Genomic DNA, 19584 nt, shown 5'->3' on the forward strand with positions numbered 1-19584 from the left:
AGGATCAATCAACCCTTTAGGGATTTTCATCCTCGAAAATCTTACTAGGAAAGTGGTTTTGGTTTTTCACTTGGATTCCTCAATCCTATAATCGATGTTAAAGAACTTTCACTCAAGCTGTGCTTTTACTGCCTATCTCTTTAAATTCCACATACAAAAATCGTAAGTGGTATTCACTTTACAATACTTTCACCGAAACTTAATCTGTACCAGAAATCTTATGTACTCAAAAGTCTGATCCATACCATCATGTTACCTATACATTCACACCTGAATCTTGTCGGATTCAAATAGCGAAACTAGTCAGTTTATCTCGGCCTCATACTCTTTATAATTCCACACAGTCTAATTCAACTCTTAGTTACCTTTCATTTCAAAGCCTCCTCTGGCTTTCCTAAGAAATCATGATATGAATCCCAGATCTCAATCCGATTTGTGGATATTAAAATTCCATGATATCCAACATTCATAAAGACACGAAATTCTATGAATCTGGTGAGTAGACATTTGGATATACTAGCATAATTTGCATATCTCATAACGTTTAACAACACTACATATTATTTCCTCTTTCAAGGACAGGAACGATCCAGACAAGAAAATCCATATTAACCTTTTCTATTTCCATTCTAATTCCCAAACGGCAAAAATAATTCTGATGATTCTTACTATACATCTTTAAACTTTCAACATTTCAAGAATTTGTACTCAAAGATAAACAATGATCATTTCAACATTTTTAAATACCCAAATTATCTTCATGTTATCAATATCAGATCTTCTTATCACATTCGATTCTTCTAGGAAACATACACTTCTTAATTAGACTATTTGTCTTTTTACCCGTGAAGAAATAAAATCTTATTCTCAAGCATGAACATTTCATTAGATTCTAAACATATATTCCATACAAATTGAACAATCAAGTCGACCTTATTCATCCGTAATTGATATTTCAAGAAACTCTCACTTCTAGTCAACAGAACGATTCAACATGCATCATTCCAAATACACTCATCATGCCAATCGAAGACCATAACAAATGCATTAGCATAAGTAATATTGATACCTCAACTAAATAAATTAACTCTGATTAACTTACTAGAGAAAGGAAATCCACCATACACATTAGGACTTGAAATTTCACCATATTATCAGGATCAATTCAGAGGTATAGTCATATTTATTCTTTATATACATCAATCACAAGCTGAAGGTCATGCTTTAAATGCAAGCCATGATCAACAAGTTACAAGATAAAATGTAACGCCCTCACGCCCGAGACCATTGCTAGAGTCGAGCTTGAAGTGTTACTAAACTTAATTCATTAATTAAACAGCTCAAACAATTTATTTTTAAAAATTTCCAGATAAGCTGGCTAACTGCGTCACAGTTGCTTAAAAATTTATATCTCAAGTTCCAAAATTTGAAATTAAGATCCGTAAATATTTCCTAAAAATAGATTCATATATATATATATTAAATTTTTTCTAAAATTTTTGGTCAAGCCAATTAGTACAGTTTATTAGTTAAAGTCTCCCCTGTTTCAGGATTCGACTACTCTGGCCCCTGTGTATTACAGATTAGATATCTCCCTGTACAAAGTTTCAATGATTATGCTGTTTGTTTCTCATAAAATTATACTCAATAATTAATCTGTACATATAAATTACAACTTCAAATTATTTTTTTACAATATTTAGTGAATTTTTAAATTCAGAACAGGGGATTCAGAGACCACTATGACCCTGTTCCACCAAAACTTAAATATCTCATTAAATATAACTCATTTACCTATTTTGTTCCATCCATATGAAAATAGACTCATCAAGCTTCAATTTCATAACTTATTCATCATTTAATTCCATTTCTACTATTTTTAGTGATTTTTCAAATTCACATCACTGCTACTGTATGACTCTGTTTTGTGGCCAATTTTACCATTCCAAGGATTTTCAAGGTTTAGTTAAGACATAAAGCATACATGTTATCATATATAAACTTGATTAGCCTTTCCAATAGCTAATCATTTACAAACCCTTTCTTACCAAACCATAACCATATCATATGATCATTTATACAAAGTGAGTATATTGCTATACATGCCAAACTCAAAATATACAAGCCATTTTACCAATTTAGGTCTTCGGATAGTGTGAACGAGCCTTCGACCTATCCCGATACTCAAGCCGGCTTGTCAAAACTACAATGAATGAAAAAGAGGGAGTAAGCATAAATGCTTAGTATGTTCACATAATTTGCATATCACCAAATAATAATTTACAAAACATCATATTTCATGATAATAAGTATCATGTCATATAAATAACATTAAATCACTTAAAATAAAAATTATTTTACGTTATTTACACATGAACTTACCTCGATACAAAATTTTAGCAATCGAGCCTATTCCTCGTAAACTTTGTTTTTCCCTCGATCACGACTTGAATCTCGTTTCTCTTGATCTATAATGCCAAATTAATTTTATTTAATACATACATTCATCAAAACAGCCCTTAGTACGAACTTTGGCAAAATTACCATTTTGCCCCTAAACTTTCACATATTTGCACTTTTGGCCCAAGGCTCGTAAATTAAACCTCATCCTATTTTCTTATGTTTTATGACATGCTGATCATTTTTCCCTTCTATAGAAACATCAGATTCACACTCTAACATGTACTTATGACTATTAGGTAGTTTTACCGATTAAGCCCTTTTTCTCGTTTTCACTTAAAACCGAGTAGCACAAGTTGTCTAACATAATTTAAAACATCGTATTCTATCATAAAACACCAAAATACACAAATTTCACCTATGGGTATTTTTCCAAATATGAACCCTAGGTTGAATTATTGCTAGCATAAGTTAAATCGAGCTACCGGGATTCCAAAAACGTAAAGAACATTAAAAACGGGGCTTGGAATCACTTACTATGGAGCTTGGAAGCTTGAAACAAACCCTAGCTATGGAGAACCCTTGAAATTTTGGTCTAATGAAGAAGATGGACAAAAATTGGCTTTTAATTTTGTTTTTAATTCATTTTAATAACTAAATGTCCAAAATGGCCTTAATTAAAAACTATGGTGTTTTATCTTCCTTTAGGTATTTTCATCCAAACTAGTATATTGGTCTAATTACTATCCAAGGACCTCCACTTTAAAAACCCATTACTCACAAGTACTTAATACCTTTGTGAACTAGAACACACATTTTACAACTTTTGCAATTTAGTCCTAAATATCAAATTGGACCCTCTATCGATAAAATTTCTAAACGAAATTTTCACACAATCACGCAGTCATGCCATAGACCTTAAAACGATAATAAAATAAAATTTCCTACCTCAGATTTTTGGTCACGAAACCACTATTCCGATTAGGCCCTAATTCGGGATATTACAACTCTCCCCCTCTTTAAGGATTTTCGTCCTCAAAAATCTTACCGGTAAACAGGTGTAGGTATTGATTTCTCATAGTTCCCTTAGGTTCCCATGTAGTCTCTTCTACCCTGTGCTTTTGCCACAATACTTTCACGAGAGTGACATTTTTATTTCTTAGTTGTTTAACCTTTCAAGCTAAAATCTTAATCGGTTCTTCTTCGTAAGTCATATCCGGTCGTAGCTCAATTTCTTTCGGTGAAATTATATGTGAAGGATCTGAACGATACCGATGTAGCATAGATAGGTGGAACACATCATGCATCTTCTGTAATTCAGATGGCAATGCTAACTGGTAAGCTACTGGTCCAACTTTTTCAATTATTTCATACGGTCCAATAAAACACGGACTTAACTTGCCCTTCCGTCCAAATCTAAGAACTTTTTTCCATGAAGACATTTTTAAAAATACCTTATCACCAACTTGAAATTCGATTTCCTTTCGTTTCAAATCCGCATAAGATTTATGTCTATCCGATGCAGCTTTCAAACAATCTCGAATCACATTCACTTTTTCTTCGGTTTCTTTTATTAGATCAACTCCATAAATCTGATTTTCCTTGAGTTCAGTCCATTACAATGGCGTCCGACATTTATGACCATACAATGCTTCATAAGGTGCCATCTTCCAACTCGTCTGATAACTATTATTATAAGAAAATTCTACCAACGGTAAATATCTTTCCTAACGACCTTGAAATTCCAATACACAACATCTGAGCATGTCTTCAAGAATTTGAATCACTCTCTTTGATTGTCCATCAGTTTGTGGATGAAAGGTAATGTCAAAATTTAACTTCGTACCTAATGCCTCTTGCAACTTTTGCCAAAACTGCGAAGTAAATCTCGGATCTCTATCCGAAATGATTGACAAAGGTATTCCATGAAGTCTAACAATCTCACTGATATACAATTCAGCCAACTTATTAAGAGAATAATCCATATGTACCGGAATAAAATGAGCCAATTTAGCCAGTCTGTCAACTATTACCCAGATGGCATTTTTCTTCCCTGGAGTTAACGGCAACCCTGACACAAAATCCATAATAATCCGATCCCATTTCCATTCAGGAACCATATAGGCTGGAGTAGTCCCGAAGGTACTTGGTGTTCAACTTTCACTTGTTGACAAATTAAGCACTTTGATACAAACTCGGAGATGTCTCTTTTCATTCCACTCCACCAATACATTTTCTTCAAGTCATTATACATTTTTGTGTTGCCCGGATGAACCCCCAAACAACCATTATGTGCTTCATGCAAAATGTTTTGAATCAACTCATCATTTTTCGGTACACAAATCTGGTTTTTAAACATCAAGCAACCATCAGAACCGATTCTGAAATCTGATCCCACATCAGCTTCACACTGCTTTTTCCTGGCTTGCAAATCTTGGTCATTTTTCTGAGCTTCACAAATCTCTTGTAAAAACATCGGTCTTGCTCTTAACTTTGCTAGAATCAAACCATCATCTGATACCTTTAACTGAGTATTCGTAGCTCTCAAAGCAACTAGCAACTTTCTGCTCAAAGTATTGGCAACCACATTCGCTTTTCCCGGATAGTAGTCAATAACAAGCTCGTAATCTTTCAATAACTGCAACCATCTTCGTTGTCTCAAATTTAAGTCTTTTTGTGACATCAAGTACTTAAAACTTTTATGGTCGGTATATACTCGACACTTTTCACCATACAGATAATGTCACCAAATCTTCAAAGCAAACACTATAGAAGCCAATTCCAAATCATGAGTCGGATAATTCCTTTTGTGAGATTTTAATTGCCTCGAAGCAAAGCCACCACTTTTCCTTCTTGCATAAGTGCACATCCTAAGCCATTTCGAGAAGCATCACTATACACCACAAATTCTTTACCTGATTCGGGTTGTACCAACACCGGTGCTTCAAATTAATAACTTTTTCAATTCTTCAAAACTCTGTTGACATTCTTCTGTCCACTCAAATTTAACATCCTTTCGGAGTAGTCTAGTCATAGGAGCAGCAACTATAGAAAATCCATTTACAAACCACCGATAATACCCAGCTTGCCCCAAGAAACTTCTAACCTCGGTTACATTTTTCGGTGGTTTCCAATCAACAATGGCCAAAATTTTACTAGGATCAACCCGTATACCATCACTTGAAACAATGTGACCCAAAAATCCAACTTCCCGAAGCCAAAATTCACTTTTACTAAACTTGGCATATAACTGCTTATTTCTCAAAGTTTGCAAAACTATTTTCAAGTGCTCGGCATGCGCTGTCTCATCTTTCAAGTAAATTAAGATGTCATCTATAAATACCACAACAAATTTTTCCAAGTATGGCCGAAATATGCAATTCATCAAATCCATAAACATAGCAGGAGCATATGTTAACCCAAATGGCATAACTAAAAATTCATAATGACCGTACCTTGTTCTAAAAGCAGTTTTAGGTACATCCGACTCTTTTACTCGCAGTTGGTAGGATCCATATCTCAAGTCAATCTTTGAAAACCATGTTGCTCCGTTTAGCTGTTCAAACAAATCATCAATCCTCGATAACGCATACTTGTTCTTGATTGTCACCTTGTTTAATTTCCGATAATCAACACACAATCTCATAGAACCATCCTTCTTTGTCACAAATAACACAGGAGCACCCCAAGGTGAAAAACTCGGTCTCACAAAGCCTTTATCAGTCAACTCTTGCAATTGCGACTTTAATTCTTTCAACTCTGCTGGTGCCATTCTATACGGAGCAATCGGGAGCAATCGAGATTAGAGTTGTTCCCGGTATCAACTCAATACCAAATTCTACTTCCCTGATTGGAGGCAAACCCGGCAACTCTTCTGGAAATACATCCGCGAATTCACACACAATTGGCACTGATTCAACTTTCTTTTCAATTTTTTTTTTGTATTAATTACTTATTCCAAATAAGCTTCATAACCCTTCCTCAAATATCTCTGAGCTGACATCAAAGAAATCACACTAGATAATGCCTCTGATTTGCCTGATTCAACCCGCAGAATTTTACCACTTTCACACTTTAATTCTATAACCTTTTCTTTGCAATTTACTATAGCATCATGCAATGTCAACCAATCCATACCCAAAATAACATCAAATTCATCAAACGACAACAACATCAAGTAGGCCGAAAAGTAATGACCCCGAATCATTAAAGGACATTTCTTGCATACTTTATCAACTATCACACATTTGCCTAATGGATTCGACACTCTAATCATAAATTCTGTGTACTCAACAGGTATATTCATACTAGACACCAATTTCATGTACACATATGAATGAGTAGAACCGGGATCAATCAAAGCATTAACATTAAAATCATAAAGAGAAAATATACCAGTAATCACGTCAGGTGATGAAGCATCTTCACATACCTTTATGGCATAAGTTCTAGCTGGAGCCCTTGCTTTAGGTTTAGCTGCTGAATCTTTGACTACATTCTTGCTGCTTGCTTCATTTTTAGCTTTTCTTGAATATCTTCCCCTCGAGTCTGCACCACTAGCTTTTACACTCTGAAATTTTTCTTTCTCCTCTCCCTGGGCAGTCTTTAATAAAATGATCCGGAGATCCATACCGAAAACATTCATTCACTCTACATGGGCCAAAGTGATTTCTACCACACCGCTAGCACTCAGGCTTAAAAAATATCGAATTTCCTACACTAGCCGTGGAAGTAGTCTAAAATTTAAAACCCACATTTTGCTTCTTAGAATTTCCATATGATTGTCCAGCTGAAACCTGAGAACAAGGATTCATATTTCTAGATTTTCTAGATTACTGTGAGAATGAACTACTCGTCGGTCTTTTCTTCCGATTTCTAGTTTCAGCCTCTACTTTTTTCTTCTCCTTAAGTAGTTCTTCAACCTTGCAAGCTCGATCAACCAGTACTACCATTTCATTTAATTCAAGAATCCCAACAAATACTTTAATGTCTTCATTGAGTCCGTCTTCAAATCGTTTACACATTTTAGCCTCTGTAGGAATATATTCTCTAGCATACTTACTCAACCTGATGAACTCCCTTTCGTATTCAGTAACTGTCATGTTCCCCTGCTTCAATTCAAGAAACTCTTTACGCTTTTGATCAACAAATCTTTCACTGATGTATTTCTTCCGAAATTCTTCTTGAAAGAACTCCCAAGTTACTTTCTCTTTCGGTACTACTGAAATCAACGTCTTCCACCAATGATAGGCTGAATCCCTCAACACTGATATAGCACATTTCAAGCATTCCTTAGGTGTACAAGATAATTCATCAAATACCTGAATAGAATTCTCAAGCCAAAACTCTGCTTTCTCGGCATCATCATCAACATTTTCCCTAAATTCTTCGGCCCCTTGCTTACAGATTCTGTCAACTGGAGTTCTGTGAAATTTCATCAAATCTACACCTTGAGGCATCAGGGGTACAGGTTGAACAATCGGGGGAGGTGGGGGAGGTTGTGCATTCGGGTTCGTACGAACGAACTCAGTATACCAGGCATTCATCATATGGAGAAAGGCTTCCCGAGCCCCTTCTCCTCCTCCTTGACCAACAGTAGGAGGTGGATTTTCAGTCGGCATCGCCCCTTCAGCCGGAGCTGGTGCATTACTCTCTACATCATCAGCGACAGCTGGATCGGGATGTATTTACTATAAAAATCATTTAAAAGGTTAGAAGTCATCACACTATCACAATATATATATAGCATGGCATGTATAGCAAAACCCGTACATACAACACGTTAGTCCGAGAACCAACTAAACCTGCTCTGATACAACTAAATGTAACGCCCTCACGCCCGAGACCGTCGCCAGAGCCGAGCTTGAGGTGTTACTAAACTTAATTCATTAATTAAACAACTCAAACAATTTATTTTTAAAAATTTCCAGACAAGCTGGCTAACTACATCACAGTCGCTTAAAAATTTATATCTCGAGTTCCAAAATTTTAAATTAAGATACATAAAATTTTCCTGAAAATAGATTCATATATCTATCTACTAAATTTTTTCTAGAATTTTTGGTCGAGCCAATTAGTACAGTTTATTAGTTAAAGTCTCCCCTGTTTCAAGATTTGACTACTCTGACCCCTGTGTATTACGGATCAGATATCTCCCTGTACAGAGTTTCAATGATTATGAAATTTATTTCTCATAAAACTATACTCAATAAGGAATCTGTACATAGAAAGTAAAACTTCTAATTATTTTTTTACAATTTTTGGTGAATTTTTAAATTCATAATAGGGGATTTAGAGACCACTATGACCCTGTTCCACCAAAACTTAAATATCTCATAAAATATAACTCAATTACCTGTTTTGTTCCATCCATATTAAAATATATTCATCAAGCTTCAATTTCATAACTTATTCATCATTTAATTCCATTTCTACTATTTTTAGTGATTTTTCAATTTCACATCACTGCTGCTATATGACTCTGTTTTATGGCCAATTTTACCATTCCAGGGATTTTCATGGTTTAGTTAAGACATAAAGCATACATGTTATCATATATAAACTTGATTAGCCATTCCAATAGCTAATCATTTACAAACCCTTTTCTTACCAAACCATAACCATATCATATGATCATTTATACAAAGTGAGTATATTGCTATACATTCCATATTCAAAATATACAAGCAATTTTACCAATAGAGGTCTTCGGATAGTGTGAAGAGCCTTCGACCTATCCCGATACTCTAGTCGACTTGTCAAAACTACAATGAATGAAAAGGAGGGAGTAAGCATAAATGCTTAGTAAGTTCACATAATTTGCATATCACTAAATAATAATTTACAAAACATCATATTTCATGATAATAACTATCATGTAATATAAATAACATTAAATCACTTAAAACAAAAATTATGGTACCTTATTTACACATGAACTTACCTCGATACAAAATTTTGGCAATCGAGCCTATTCCTCGTAAACTTTGTTTTTCCCTCGATCACGACTTGAATCTCGTTTCTCTTGATCTATAATGCCAAATTAATTTTATTTAATACATACATTCATCAAAATAGCCCTTAGTACGAACTTTGGCAAAATTACCATTTTGCCCCTAAACTTTCACATATTTGCACTTTTGGCCCAAGGCTCGTAAATTAAACCTCATCCTATTTTCTTATGATTTATGACATGCTGATCATTTTTCCCTTCTATGGAAACATCAAATTCACACTCTAACATGTACTTATGACTATTAGGTATTTTTACTAATTAAGCCATTTTTCTCGTTTTCACTTAAAACCGAGTAGAACAAGTTGTCTAACATAATTTAAAACATCGCATTCTATCATAAAACACCAAAATACACAAATTTCACCTATGGGTATTTTTCCAAATATGAACCCTAGGTTGAATTATTGCTAGCATAAGTTAAATCGAGCTACCGGGATTCCAAAAACGTAAAGAACATTAAAAACGGGGCTTGGAATCACTTACTATGGAGCTTGGAAGCTTGAAACAAACCCTAGCTATGGAGAACCCTTGAAATTTCGGCCTAATGAAGAAGGTGGACAAAAATTGGCTTTTAATTTTGTTTTTAATTCATTTTAATAACTAAATGACCAAAATGCCCTTAATTAAAAACTATGGTGTTTTATCTTCCTTTAGGTATTTTTGTCCAAACTATAATAATGGTCTAATTACTATCCAAGGACCTCCACTTTAAAAACCCATTACTCACAAGTACTTAATACCTTTGTGAACTAGAACACACATTTTACAACTTTTGCAATTTAGTCCTAAATATCAAATTGGACCCTCTATCGATAAAATTTCTAAACAAAATTTTCACACAATCATGCAATCATGCCATAGACCTTAAAATGATAATAAAATAAATTTTTCTACCTCGAATTTGTGGTCACGACACCACTATTCCGATTAGGCCTTAATTCGGGATATTACATAAAATATTCAGAAAAACCAAGATAGAGAAATATGAAACAGAGAAGCCCAGAATAAAGAAATCCAAGATAAAGAAATCCATGATACGAGAATCCAATTTACAGCAGTGCATCAGAAGACCGAGAACCAGAGTCATAAAAATATGAAAGACCCTAATGGTTTTTCATGGAAAAGAAATCCAAAATAACATCATTCCAAACCACTGACAACAAATACGACCAGAACTATACGCTTCTCATATATATATAAAATCAATCAGACCAATGATTGCTAGAAATAGAATCATGGCACCATACACAATTTCTCATCGATTCCCAACAGGCAAAATATAACAAAATACTAGAGAAAAACAGAACCATGCAGATTATAATCCAATTAGACTAACAACACATTCGTCTAACGTTAAGATCAGGGAACATTTCCTTATTTCAAACATTATTCCTTTAACTATTTCTACCATCCCAAATTCGATAATATTCCCTTCACTAAGAGAACCAGTTCATGGGGGAATTTCAATCAATACATTTCTCCACATCATACCAAAATATATCGTTTTACCAAAATTAACTTTTTCACTAACTACGATGTTGCGAAAGTTAAACAATCTTTCGGTTAATCTGATATCTTTCTAGCTCATGTATGTACTTATCAACCCATTCTCAATCTCTAATCATGCTTATAACCATTCCATCATTGAACACTTTGGTTTCTCACTTGGGAACTCATTCAACATAAATCTCAAGAACTTCCATTATAAAACACTACTTTGGTAAGGGGGAAGGGGTCGTAGGGCCTCTGACTCAACTCTTATAAACATATACATGTAACACAGTTTTCATCATAGCAATCATATCTCAATCATGTTATTCATTTTGAGTAACTAACATTCATATTGATTAAATGCCCACTTTCCAGTTATCTCATTTAGTCAAGTATAATTATGCATGCATTCCATGTTTTCTGGATAACTTTACTTATCTATTCATTTAATCATATAATTCATATCATACATGGGCCAACAAACATAGATAAGTTTATCACAATCCATACTTTTACCTCGTACACTATCACTTAGATATATCGTTACAATCATATGAATAAGTCCAAGCAATTTAACACATTTACTTAAGCCATTCGAGCTTATCAACCATGATTTTTCGTATAAGCGTAAGTGAATATTCATTCCATCAATATCTTTGGTAAGTTATCTAAACACATGCATTCTCTCAACCAAATTAACCATTTACATCATAGAATTATCTATTAATCATAGATAAGCTCATTTCACCATGTACACATTTCATGAATCCTCATTCGTACCTTTCCAAGTTTCAGTTCGTCATGACTATACTTTACTCGAATATTTTAGCATCACATTCTACATGGTCGGTATAGCTCGGTCGGAGAGTACCTTTGTTTAAACAAAATGGCTCTCATATGCGTCGGGGAGACATCACATTATCACGGATCGGTGGCATGTATAGCTGGACTTTTACACATGCTAGGTTAGTCCGAGAAAAGACTAAACCATAGCTCTGATACCACCAAATATAACACCCCTTACCGGTATCCAAGGCTGGAACAGAGTACGAGGCATTACCAGACTTAACCATAAACATAGACGAAAATCGGGCCATAAAATTTCATTTAATTCAAAACTTTTCGAACACATGCATAGACTCATATTTAAAGACATATAACATGGCATAAATGAGCACTTACACATCCATAACCATGCAATAACATGTCTTTCACTTTAAACATATTTGCTTACCATCCTGTATATAATATACATTCTTACATTAACTAGAACTAGACATGCTAAATCTTATTCTCATTTTATACCATCATAACGTAGTTACCAATTTGTCCATTAAACATCCATATTCAAGGCAACATTACTCATTTCCATTTAATTCATGATCCACTGGCCTACATTTAACTTACTTGATGTATTACCAATCACGAATAACAAACAAAGCTAACTATATCGGTCAAAATCATAATAATAATACATATCACAAACCAACTTCCTATACATGCCAGTCACTTGATATTTCTAATATTCGAATTAATTCTCCCAAAAATGATAGTTAGATAGTGTGATTTTGCCTCCGACGATCTCCAACCTCGAGCCGACCTGCCAATACTAAAGAAATGGAGAGGATGGGTAAGCTTTACACTTAGTAAGTCCATATAAAATTAATAAGCAATTACTAACATGCTTCTCAAGATAAAACACTATAATTGTACAATTACACATGTTCAGGTTAAGATGTTTTATCGAGTTACAATTACTAAATCATTCATATCTAAAGCTAAAAAACTCCAAATTTAGTTTCTTTAATTTTCCTTGAAACTAGATACATATACCTTTCTCTCATAAAATTTCCAGAATTTTTCGTTTAGCCAATTAGTACAGTTTATTCATTAAATTTTCCCCTATTTTGCTGTCCAACAGTTCTGACTGCTCTTCACTAAAAATTATTTATCTCATATTTCGGGACTCGGATGATGTTTCCATCCATTCCTTCTAAAATTAAACTCATTTAAGATTCTATTCATATAAATTATAACTCATAATTATGTTTTTACAATTTTTAACAATTTTTCAAAGTCAAAACAGGGGATCTTGAATTCATTCTGACACTGTCTCACAAAAATTAGAATATCACATAATATAGAACTCTTTTGCTCCCCCTGTTTCTTTTATATAAAAATAGACTCATTAATATTTAATTCCATAATTTTTTTAAAAATTAATTCAACTTACACAATTTTTGGTGAATTTTTAAATTCACGGAACTGTTGTTGTCCAACACTATTTTACTACTAAAATTCACTTTTACATAATTTCACTTAATCCATTTTGTCTTATCGAAGTTCACTCAAATATCGAGCACATTGCTCATAATTTTCGTAAACATATACCTGCACTTGTTCATCATATAATCATGTTCACATGTATTTTCACTTAATCAATTTTCCCGTTGAACTCTTCGGAATAATAACTGATACTCAGTTGCCTGCACATATTTTCACAATTGTAGACAAGGCTATCTAGTACGCATAGTAGCCTGCACTTACTACTACACATGAACCAATTATCCGGTACACGTAGTAGCCTGCACTTAGTACTACACGCGTGATAGAAGTTATCGGGTACGCATAGTAGCCTGCACTTAGTACTACACATGCGACCAATTATCCGGTACACGTAGTAGTTTGCACTTAGTACTACACACGTGGCCTCACAATAGATCATTTCTATTGTTTCTATTCCGAAGGCTCAACCGGGAAATTCCTCACTTTCCAACATGTTACAAATTTATTCATAGTCCTTTTTCAATTTGCAATTTACAACAAATAGTCATTCTATAGGCAGCCACATTTTATATGATAACAAAATATAATAAAATAAAAAGAATCAATAAATTATTTACGTACAAACTTGTCAAAATCTCATCAGGTACAACCGCGTAGCAATTCATAAACCCAGGTAATAGTAATTTAACACTCAATTCATGTAACAATAATTTGCCATTCAATTTCATATGACACAACAAGCATTACATTTTTCCATATCATACATACCATCCATCAACTTCTCTTAAACATATTAAATCATACAATTTATGCCATATCAATAAAGAATTACAATTCATGCATGGTATTGCATTATTATTAACACACGAACTTACCTCGATCTAGAAACGACAATTTACCATTTTAGTCCATAACCTTGTATTTTCTCGATTTAAGCCTAAATCTCGATTTCCTTCATCTATAATATCACATTTAGCCTAATAATTAGTCACATTATTCATACGGGCCCAAAAATCATATTTTTACAAATTTTCATTTTGACCCCTAAACTTTTGCATATTTGCACTTTTGCCCCAAGGTTCAGAAATTAAACTTCATCCTATTTTCTTATGTTTTATGACATGCTGATCATTTTTTCCTTCTATGGAAAAATCAAATTTTCACTCTAACATGTACTTATGAACATTAGGTATTTTTACCGATTATGTCGTTTTACTCGTTTTCACGTAAAATCACTTAGCAAAAGTTGTTTAACACAATTTCAAGCTTCATATTCTACCATTAAACATAAAAATACATGCATATCATTCATGGATAAATTTTTAAACACAAACCCTAGCTCAAAATAATGGTAGAAATAGCTAGAACATGTTACCGGCACTTCAAAAATGTAAAGAACATTAAAAACGGGGCTCGAAATCACTTACAAATGAGCTTGGAAAGCTTGAAAACCCTAGCCATGGTGTTTTTCATGAAATATTCTGCCATGAGGAAGAAGATGAGCAAATTTGGTTTATTTTGGCATTTTTAATTCATTTAATTACCAATTTACTAAAATGCCCTTAATGAAAAACTTTTAAAAACCTATCATACCATGTCCATTTTTGTCCAAAAACTTCAAAATGGTATAATTACCATTTAAGGACCTTTAATTTAAAAACTCATAACAATTAGACACTTTTAACATGTAGAACTCAACTTTTGTACTTTTTACAATTTAGTCCTTTTGACTAAATTGAGTGCCCAAACGTCGAAATTTTTGAATGAAATTTTCACGAAATCATTCCGTGAAATTTTAGACCATAAAAATATAATAAAAATGAATTCTCCTCATCAGATTTATGGTCCCAAAACCACTGTTCCGACTAGGCCCAAAATCAAGATGTTACATATTGCTTGTCCTAAAGTAACACAAACAAAAATAAGAAATTGAAAAGACGACCCTTGAGCAAATATGATACCGGTATTGAATTTGGAGCACATGACTTAGGTATTTCATCTTTATGAAAAAAATTTTCATCGTGAATAATTGATTTACCACTTTTGACCTCAAATATCTAAGTTGAGTGCATTACAAAGTATACAAGCATTAAGGGCCTCACCTCTAGGAATCCATCAACAAAACAAACAAGTAATTTGATTATCCTAGCATAATACAAATAGTATTTTATGTGATTGTTTAATATAATATTCATTTAAGCATAAGGATATTTAAGTGACATAGGACTTTTTGGCTTGTAACATTTTGAGGCTTAGGATAGGTATGGAATTCAAAAAACAGTAAACATTAAAAGGGCTACAAACATGAAAATTGTTTGACCATCGTATCGATCCTTATTCTTCCCCCTTAGCGACCCTTACACGCTCACCACCTTGTTTCTCCACATAGGAAATCATAGCATAACATAGTAACAATGACCAACCTATGAGTTTTTGTGCACTAATGAATGAGTATTTTTCTTATTTTCATAACTTTTTCACTTTCTTTTTCAATTCATCTCACTCACAAATGTTTTTTTCTTTTCAAGAACTTTTTCTACTCGTATTGATTTTCTTTTTTTAATTTTTCTTTTGTTCTACACTTTAGGCCAACCTATAGTTCCTATATCACACCAATCGTTCCTATTTCACTCTATTTTTACATAATTCACTATCATGTATCTACTTAACCCTCAATATGTATGGCTAGATGCCTATAGTTGTGCAGTTCAGGACTAAAGAAAAAGGGAAAATACAAATTAACGTTTCAAGCTCGTGTTTTGTAATAAGGTTCATCAAGAAGTGTTTACAGGCTCAAAAATTAGTACTAAAGGTAAATAAATATAGGTCAAATTTTTGGCTCTAGATATCTACCAAAAAATGTCTTAGGTAATCCCTTATTTATCTCAATATGCACAAATTCAGTCAACCAAACAAACTCAAATTCAGCCATTTATCATTTATACTAGCATGCTCGTTTCCTTGTATTTTCTGTATCATTTGGTACAGTTGATTGCTTAATGTCTATTTACAGTGTAACATATAGAATTTAGTTGTCTAATAATAAAAAATTTAAAATCAGCTATCACCATGCCAAACTTATTTGTAAACACAAACAGCCTATGTACATGCTCCTAACCAATCACTTGTATTTCAACAAGTTCAAGCACACAATTAAAAAGAAAAATTGAAAGAAAAACTTGAAAATTAGATAAATTTTCTATGTTACCCCCCACACTTTAGATAACACATTGTTCTCAATGTGTAGCCCATAAAAAGATAAGGAAAGAAGTTACTTGATTGATCATGGTTGTTCCAACCACTATTGGTGGGTGCTTCCTCCTTTGCTCGTTAAAAGTGTAAATGGTTGTGTTTCCTTCATGTGGGGTTCCTATATAGAAAATCAAAACCAAACTACAAAAGAAAATATCTAAAATTTTATTTCTACTCCTACTTCTAAAACAAATTAAAATCATCCAAAATTTTAATAAAATCCAAAAAAAAATTAAGTTATAATCATCCTCATCATCATCCATCCCATCGCTTCCATCTCCTTTTCCTTTCTCTTCACTTTCATGCCTTCTTTCTGCCTATCCAGATGGCGTAGGCCCAAACATGTCTGGCGTAAAATTAGGGACTCTAATATTGTTTTGCCTTACAAATTCTTAAAATATTGACCTCGACTCTTGCATCCACTGTATTATCCATTCTAGTTTAGGATGACTACTCTTATCAACTTCTTGTTGAGCTCGTGCCAACCCTTGTGATGAAGTTGGTGTAGTCGTCGCTTCTTCCTATTGTTTGTTCCAATCTTTTATTTTTTTGGCTCATATTTCTACGTACTTTTGGAACAAAGTATCGTTGAAAATACTTCGAGATGGTTTCAGCAACTACTGGGCAGATGCCATGGGGATGCCTACTCTTTTTCATAAGGGCGTCATTAAATGGGGAAAGAACACTCCCACTTTCTGGCCACTAATACAACTCTTCATATTTTGATGGATCAATTTTCCAATAGACACCTACTTTTTCTGCAAGAAAACATAATGTAAAACTGTTCGAAAGGTATTAACGATAGATACATTTAAAGTAGGGACTATTCCTGTGCACACAAATTGAATCCACATTTTGGCCTCTGAGATCATGATAGCTTGATTGTAAGAGGTTGGGATCTAGTGCCTGGGATACTTGTGTAGACTAAAACGCCCCCTAGCTCGTATTAATTCTCGTCTAGAGTCAATTTGGTGACACATCAAGACCTGTGTTGCGGCATAGAAGTCATATACTCCTCTACAAGATGTCTTCAGGGGCATGTCGTGTTACCCTTAGGCTCTATCATGACATCAAAGGTAGTCTTGAAATTTCTCCATTTTGCTCCCTGTATTGCGACATCGAACCCTCCGTGTTGCGACATAGTGACCATTATCAATTTAGCACACCTTCTAATGGTCTCCTGCACACTTACAAAATTCATTAGCTCACCATTGGGCCATATTCAGCCCCTAACGTCAATAAAAGACTCAATTTGCACATTTTATTAAATTTAGTTAAACATACAAAAACATAATTAAAACCTAATGATAATGCTTGTTTTCAAGCTCCTAAAGTGAAAAAACTATTTTAACCTGTTACACCGTATTACGGTAGATCAAAATCTTTCCCTTGTACTAGTACCATATCACGAGGACCACAATAATGTCTTTAGGGGTTATGCAAAAATCTTCACATTTATGATATTAGACCAGTGTCCATATGTCTTTAAAGAATTATCGACATTTCAAATCCCAATTCCTGGAAGAATGTTTTTCTTTGAAGTTTTAAAAAATATTGATGTTTTGATTTAGAAAATTTTAGGGGTTTGTGGCCATCAATGTTTCAGGCTCATTAGTTCTCCTAGGTTTTCTCGGAGCAATTTTGGTAAAATTTTTAACTGTAGAGACTAACTTAATATCAAACAATATATTTCTGATGCAATAGAAAAGTTTTTATTGGAATGTTTAACCTTAATTTGAAAGTTCATCTATCTTTTTGAGGGTTGTTTCAATTTCCTTTGTGGATGTAGATCTTTTCAATCTACACTTGGTACATATAAAGAGAGAAAGAAGATTACAGCGAAAAATAATGAAAATAGAGTAGAAATAGATTTTAAGGTTTAGGTGTAATGAGAAGTTTTTAGGAGTGATGTACAATCTAATTAGATGAGATATGTTTTTAGGCTATTTTTTAAGTAAAAGAATGGTTTAAAACTAGGGTTAGGCTGCTGGGTTGTGTGATGGCTCAGGTCAACCCTGCAGAAAAATTTCACGATGTCACACATAAGGGTTCCATGTCATGAAACCCTTGGTAGACTACCGATATTGCGACATTCGGAACTCAACATCGCGACACACCTTGAAATTTTAAGTTGGGAGTAAATTGTCTTCTATGTCGTGACACAAAGGTGTTGTGTCATGACATCGAGCTGAATTTCTTGATTACTTGAGTCTATGATCAGTGTTGTGACACAGAGATTCAGTGTAGTGACACTGACTCTATTGTAGCCCCCTTTTTTTCAAGTTTCAAGGTGTTTGGTATGTATAAGTCTTACTTTTAAAAAAGTTAAAGGAAATTAATTTCTAATATAAATGAGTCTTAATGTACTTTCCCCCACACCTTAGAGCATACATTACCCTTACTATAAAATGATTAAGGCATAAACAATAAAACTTCCCTGAGAAAGCTGAATCCTTGTTATTATATTGACATCAGGATTCATTTGCTCTAAGGGAAAAAAGTACCTACAAGAAAATACTATGAAATAAGATATGAAAGAGAAAAAAAATTAGTAAATAAAATAAGATGAACAACTAAAAAATGAAACAAAATTTAAACAAGAAATAGAAGTTCTTTTAAAAATTGGGATGGTTCATTTCGCCACCATAGAAGAAATTTTAGCTGGTTATCAACACTTTGATTTGATGTTTGTTTCGCTATCGATATATATGAACCAGCCCCTTTAGTCAATTCCAATGATGTTCCTTATTTTTGACTGATGCGACATCCACATTACAAGCTATTTGGTACCAAATTCGAGCCAACTCCAAATTGATTTCCGGGGTATTATTACCTCAAGCTTCATCCTCTTCCTGTTGTGTGAGGCTTTGGTTGCTCGAGCCTTGTCTCTGGTTTTGAATGAGCATGAATCAAACTCCTTGACCTCTTCAGTTGGCACCTCCTCTTCTATGGCCAGAAAGTGTATTGCCTCTTTTACACATTCATTCATGACTGGTTTGTGTAACTCCCTTAACCCGTATTTGGTGTCAGATTAGGGTTACAGAGCATTACTAAATAAACATAATTTAAAATTATTCATTTCAATCATTTCAAAAAACATAACATAACCTAACAATATACATGCATATCGTCCCTTATTC

Source organism: Gossypium hirsutum, chromosome A10 (genome assembly GCF_007990345.1).
Source record: "Gossypium hirsutum isolate 1008001.06 chromosome A10, Gossypium_hirsutum_v2.1, whole genome shotgun sequence".
In the NCBI taxonomy this organism is placed as follows: domain Eukaryota; kingdom Viridiplantae; phylum Streptophyta; class Magnoliopsida; order Malvales; family Malvaceae; genus Gossypium; species Gossypium hirsutum.